This window comes from Phodopus roborovskii, unplaced genomic scaffold (assembly GCF_943737965.1).
Source record: "Phodopus roborovskii unplaced genomic scaffold, PHOROB, whole genome shotgun sequence".
Taxonomy (NCBI): domain Eukaryota; kingdom Metazoa; phylum Chordata; class Mammalia; order Rodentia; family Cricetidae; genus Phodopus; species Phodopus roborovskii.
In genome coordinates this window covers 11,645,994-11,652,980 of record NW_026126485.1, presented here as the reverse complement: position 1 = coordinate 11,652,980, position 6,987 = coordinate 11,645,994, and the positions used below count along the sequence as shown (strand labels likewise).

Sequence of the window (6,987 nt, the reverse complement as noted above, 5' to 3'; positions counted from 1 at the left end):
TACTAGTTTTCCTATTCTTTCATTTCCCTGTCCCCATTTCTCTGCTATCTGGGTATCTCTTTTCTAAAGGCCTGTTGTGTTTTGATTGACATCGTGGGTCGGGGGGGGGAAGTACTGGTTCTGTGAAAATATCCCCCTTTCTTCAGTAGGGCTGCCCATCCAGCTCGTATCTTTATATTCCATTAAGTTATTTTGCTCCAATGTTTTCCAGGGAGGCCACAACAAAAACCCTTCACATCCTTTTTTGATTGGAAAATTTTAATGTTTTTCATTTATCATTGTAAAACCAAGGACAATTTTATAACTTTTTTGTACTATTGTTACATGTGGGGGAATCTGTCTTTATTTGGGTAAAATTTTTTTGAAAAAATGATCCTAGTATTTTCATATCATTTGGAGTCAGGTGTCCAGTCCCTCCCTCCCCTCTCCTCCAGCCCCCCAGCCCCCTACCCATCCCCTTTCTGCTCCCCAGGGAGGCTGAGGCCTTCCATTGGGGGAATCTTCAAAGTCTGTCATATCATTTGGAGCAGGGTCCAGGCCCTCCTTCTCCAGAGACATAAGGATTTTTAAATGACAATTTTCTTCTCGTTTAAAAATAAGGGACAGTTTGGGAGAGGTGAGCTGCAAAGCAAGTGTACAAGAGAACCCAATATAAACAAGTCCTGTGAATTTTTGTAGCAGTGTTCAGCAGCCCAGAGTAGGGACAACAGGAACCAAATGGTAGCATTAATCCAAAAAAAAGGGACATTGATTAATTAATCTGAAACAAAATATTAGCAGGTCAGATGCTGCAGAAGAAAGTGAGACCAAGGGGCATTTGGGGGCAGAAGGGAAGTGGGTAGATCAAATGCTCTGGCGTAAAAACTGGAGGCTGGTGTGTAGGGCATGAACAAGGGCTGGGTGCTCAGAGGAAAATAATTTAGTTGACAATTTGCTTAAACTCATTGTCTGATTATGACTTTGTATAGGGTGTATAATGATAATTTGTTTGTTTGTTTGTTTGTTTGTTTTCAAGACAGGTTTTGTCTGTATTATTTTGGAGCCCGTCCTGAAACTAGCTCTGTAGACCAGGCTGGCCTCAAACTCACAGTGATTTGCTTGCTTCTGCCTCCTGAGTGCTGCACCACCACTGTCTGGCAGTTGTTTTGAGACAAGATTGCTCTATGTAGTGCAGGCTGTTCCAACTCACTATGTAGACCAGGCTGGCCTTGAACTCACAGAAATCTCTTGCCTCTGCCTCACAAAGGCTGGGATTAAAGGCATGTGCTACCATGCCCAACTAGTGATACTAGTAATGTCATGAGGATAATTCCAGTTTCCTGGAGTATATCTTCTTTCTGCATGTGGCGTATTTTTATTTGTCACTTTTTATTTTATTTTTTACTGGACAACTTAAACAGATTTTATTGCATTTTTTTTAGGACGGGGAAAACAAAATATAAAATAAGTCATAAGAAATGTTCTCCTGAGTCTGGTGGTGGTGGCACATGCCTTTGATCCCAGCACTTGGGAAGTAGAGGTCAGCATGGTCTACAGAGCTAGTTCCAGGATAGCTATGGTGGTTACACAGAGAAACCTTGTCTCAACCTGCCCCCCCCAAAAAGGCTCCTCTGTGCTATCATTTTGAATGTTGTACAAAATGCTCACTATGGAAGGCTTTAACATATCTTTTGTAAATTCTGCTGTAGTAAATGCAATATTAACAAATATACAATTTTTTCTTTACCAGTTTTAAAAGAATTACTGAATTGTATACAATTATGTTGCTTATACATAAGTTTATTCACTGTTAATGAGATAGATCCCTGCCAATACATACATTGTTTTCCTTAACTTTATTTTTACATAAGTCAGTGTCTGTTCTGCAGCCATCAAAAACCTTATAGTAAATTACACAGGTTTGTAGTTCAGTTTGGACTCTAGGTTTTTAGAAGCAGCCACTTTAATGACTGCTTTCATGAAGTCTTCCTGAACTACAAAATCATGATCTGCATGAATTCCAGATATATGTACTTTGGTACAAACATTTCTCAGGATGGCTCCATTAAAGCCATCTGAAAGTTTCACAGTTGCTTCATAATCCATTTCAGCATGCTTTGTACTAGGCCCTGCATAGATTTTCAATATATCTAGTTGTGCTTGTTCCTTTGGTAAATTGGCATGTGTTTTTCTATCTAATCTTTTGGATCACAGCAAAATAGGATCCGGTGTTTCTGGTCAGTTTGTAGCCATGACCATTTTAACTCTATGCAGAGTATCAAATCCATCCACTTGCTTTAGTAACTCCATTAAAGTTCTATGAATTTCTCTGTCTGCTGATGTACCCTTAGAAAACCAATGGCTACTGATAGCATCCATTTCATTCATTTTTTTAAAAAAAAAGTTTGGCTGCTGGCTCCTGGCATAATTAAACATCATTTCTCTAATCAAATGAGCACTTTCACCAACGTACTTGTCTACAATAGAGATACATAATTCTTTAGGAAGTTGCCGTCCAGCTGGCTTGCAACAATTCATGCCAAGAGTGTTTTCCCAATGCCTAGTGGCCCATATAGCAAACAGCATTTTGAAGTATTTTTTCCACACGCTGTAATAATTCTGAGCTTGTAAAATGTAGTCTTACTACGTCCCCTAATTCCTGAATCTGTTCTGACAGCCCTCCAATCTCAGAATAAGAAACATTTCCAGGATTCCCATGAGACCTGTTGCAAGCCAATGGATCCATTTCTCTTGGTAAACACCTCATGATGGTTACCGTAGTCACATTCAAAGCAACTCTCATTCCTGGATTCATCACACTATTATCAAGCTACTGATGACAACCTTTGACATATCTTGGTTTTTCTCCCATTAACTGTTTAAGCACTTAACTCACAATCTGCCCAACACTTGGTAGTGCTTTCAGATCATTTTCAGACTTTTCACAGGGCTAGGTAAGTTGTAATTGTTCCCTTAGCTCCCTAAGGAGGCAGTCAGTCTCCTTGCGTCCAAGCCATTTCTTGCAGTGGTCCTGAAGTGCCTTATCTCTAGGGTTCGCCATGATGACAAGCCATCGCTCTTCCTGCTTCTTATTTTTGAAGCAGGGTCTCCCAGTGAATCTGGAGCTCACAGTTTTGGCTAAGCTGGGTGGGCATTTATTGTACTAGGGCTAAAGATGTGTTACCACACCCAGATTTTTACATGAGATATGTGGATACAAACCTAGGTCCTCATGCATCAACTGGTTTACCCACGGATCCATCTTCCCAGCCCCTTCTCTCACACATCTTTAAACACAGTTGCCCACTTTCCAGAATTTTTTCAAGTGCCTTAACTACATCATTTTCTGCATGTGTGTGGCTTTTTAAAATTTTTTTTAGACTTTTAGTGTATGGGTGTTTTGCCTACATGTGTGTCTGTGCACCTTGTGCAGGTGCCAGGGAGGCCAAAAGAGAGACAGATTTCTGGGATGAGTTACAGTCAGTTGTGAGCTCCCATGAAGATGCTGGGAACCAAACCCAGATCCTCTAGAAGGGCAGTCAGTGCTCTTAATTACTGAGCCACCTCTCCAGCCCCCTTCAAAGTCATTACATACACTCATTACAAATCAGTGATGTTTATAATAGCAAAACTGTAGAAGTAAACTGAATAGCCCACAATGAAGACTCACAGAATTCAAGTATGTTGGATACAAATAATTTAATCGAAGGATCCTGGTTCTGTTTTAAAACTACAGAGAACATATCTCAAAGGTATTTGCAGATATTATTTCTTTTCTAGCTAGATGAATTTATAAAGATTTTAAAAAACTTTTTCCTGGCCTATACCTCCTAATTTCCTATTTTATGCATGCATTACTTTCATAACAAAATAATGAAACAGATGATCAATTTTTAGAGATACAGAGTTCTCTGGAATTAAATTAAACTTCTCATCTATCAGTTAATGCTTCTTTTGCTTGTTTAACAATATTATCATCAACCTTTAATTATGATTGTTTGAAAATTAGTCTTCTCAAGTGAGATTTTATTCTCTGTTCTAGCTTCATTTTTTTTCTCTCTCTCTCTTCTGGGTAAGAAGCCGAGAGCCAGAGGATCCTAGGAGATTGCCCTACAAACTACCCCTGCCTAGGACATGTGTACACCTGAGGGTGTCGCTCAGTGACAGCACATCTGCCAAGTAGGCATCAGCCTCTGGATCTCATCTGCAAAACCATGAAACAAAAAAGTAATTTCTGTGCATGTTTGATGGCTTTTGTGTGGTAGATTTTTCTTTCCTTTTTCCCTCTGTTTTTAATTTTTAAATTTTATTCTTCTCTCATATATTACATCCCTACATTAGTTTCCCCTCCCTTCTCTCCACTCAGCTCCTCCCCACAACCTCCTCTTCCTCCAGATCCACTCTTCTGTTTCCCTTCAGGAGAGAGCATGACTATATCAATTAAACGCACCATACCAAGTTATAGTAAGACAAGGCACCTCCCCTCATATCAAGGTTATACGAGGTGATCCAGGAGGAGGAAAAGGTTTCCAAAAGCAAGCAAAAGAGTCAGAAATACCCCCTCCACACACACTTCTACAGTTAGGAGCCCCACAAGAATATCATGCTACACACACACACACACACACACACACACACACACACACACACACACACACACACACGACCTAGCTCAGACCCATACAGACTTCTGACTGTCATTTTAGTCTCTGTGAGTTCCTATGAGCCTTGCTTAGTTGATTCTGTGGGCTATGTTCTTGTTTCCTCTACTCCTCTGACTTCTACAACCCTTCCTCCCTTTCTTCTGCAGGATTCCCCTAGCTCCACCTAATGTTTGGCTATGAGTGTGCATCTGTTCTTATTAGCTGCTGGATGAAGCCTCTCTGCTGATGATTGTGCTAGGCCCCAGTCTGCTCACATAGCAGGCTATCATTAGGAATCTTTTCATTGACTTTTTTGGGGGGTGCTGGGGGGAGGGTCAGTCATGTTTGGCTCAATGCAGGTCTCTGGACTACCCAGACTCTAGTTCCTGGCTTTCCAGGCAGTGTCAGACTTGGACTCCCTCTTGTGACAAGGGCCTCAAATTGGACCAATAATTGGTTGGCAGCTCCCACAGGTTCTGTGCCTGATGTGACTATTTTTAATTCCAAGTTTGTGTGTGCATACACCTGAAGTGACATGATAAATGTCTTCATCCTTTCAATCGTGAGGTTCCCACCCCTCAAGTGGTGAAAGCAAGCACTTGGCCTTGGTGATGACTGCTTAGAGGACTGTTGTCCTTTCCTTTGTGTCCTTTGGTTCATACCCAGTGTACGTGAGCAGAAACAAGTCTTTGATGGGAGTACAGCTCTGAGTGGTGACCTTCATGTGGTCCCCAGCGTGTGTGATCAGGTCATCAAAGCCACGTAAGCCAAGGAGGGGCACAATCGGGAAATGAGTTTATCTATGATCTGAGGGTTTCGAGGGATTAGTAACCCTCTCGAGTCACAATCTCTTCTCACACTCTGGGGCAGAAATAATGCAAGGTGAAAGAACTCAGCCCAGATGTTAGAACATGGTTAGGATAGTAGAAGAGGATTGCAGATAGAAATCTTAGTATTAAACATCACATTTATTCCAAATCATACAGGAATTATGTCCACTTTTCATAATGAAAAATGAGGCTCACAGAAGTTAGAGAATTTACTGAGATTATGCAACTGCTGATTTACTGAATTGTAATGAGAACTGGGGTCTGCCTGGCAGAAGCTGGTGTGTTTTTTTGTTTGTTTGTTTGTTTTGTTTTGTTTTTTTTGTACATTGAGCAGCCTTATGGGAAGACAGATCAATGAGGGACATGGCAGTTGATGCTCTGTGCCAGGCATGCTTCTGACTTTGAGCAGTTTAGTTTCCAGTTTAGAGTCTCACTGAAACTTTCTCCTTATCCCCATTCTTGCAAATAATGGCATGTATCAAGCCCTCTGTATGTACCAAACACTGGAAGGAGTCAGTTACTTATTTACTCTAATTTATTCCTTATATGATCTGTATGCTAGCTGTTACATACCCTGTTGCAAATGAAGAAATGACAACTTCGGGAAGTTTTTGCCAAAGTTGATTAAATGTCTTGATCCACCCGTCCTTGATTAAATGTCCTGATCCACCTGTCCTGAGTTTGGCTCCTTTCTCAACAAAGGAAAACTGACAATGTTCACCAGCTTTTTGTTACCATAAACAAACAGCTGAGATGATAAGTTAGAAAGACAGTTTGCTTTGGGTCACAATGTTGCAGGTCTTAGGTCACAGTTGGTTGTTTGTGGTGCTGTAGAGCTATACTAATTCAGTTAATGGTGGGTGCTTGGCAGAGGAGGTCTGATCACTTCCTGGCTGAGAAGGTGTGGGTAGATTAATGTTGGATGTCTTCCTCTGTTACTCTGCATATTTTTTTTTCTTTTTTGAGACAGGATCTCTCGCTGACCTGGAACTACCAATTTAGCTAGACTGACTGGCCAACAAGCTCCTCCTGGCATGGTTACAGAAGGTGAATACCACCACCCTAGGCTTTTTATTTGGAGCTAGAGATTTGAATTCGTTTCTTATGCATTGCAGTAAACACTTCAGCCACTGTGCAATCTCCCTAGCTCTATTTATCTCTATTACTAATGATGTTCTAATATAATACTAAAATGTCAATATGGGGGCCAGGGAGGCAATGGCTCAAAAGATTTAGCACTTGCCACGAAGGCATGATAACCGGAGCTCAAATCCCCAGCACTTGGGTAAAAACAGCCCTCAAAACCCACAAACAAACAACAACAAAAATGTAGATAGTTGGAGATTCAAGATGGAGGGCGGAGAGAGCAGAACGCCAGCCCCTCTCTCCAGTAAGATGAGGCCACGTGGAAATACTTAGATTAATAGAAATGGGTTAATATTTAATACAGAGATAGCCAATAAGAAATGCTAGTAGTACGCCAACAGAATTATATCTTTTAAAAAATGTAGATAGTTAAAAAGCTTTGATTATGA

At 40.8% G+C, this 6,987-nt stretch overlaps 1 pseudogene; it reads right to left on the bottom strand.

Annotated features, from left to right (window-relative positions):
- Window positions 1-1,890: 1,890 nt before the first annotated feature.
- On the bottom strand, window positions 1,891-3,043 carry LOC127229953 (26S proteasome regulatory subunit 10B-like; annotated as a pseudogene).
- Window positions 3,044-6,987: the final 3,944 nt, after the last annotated feature.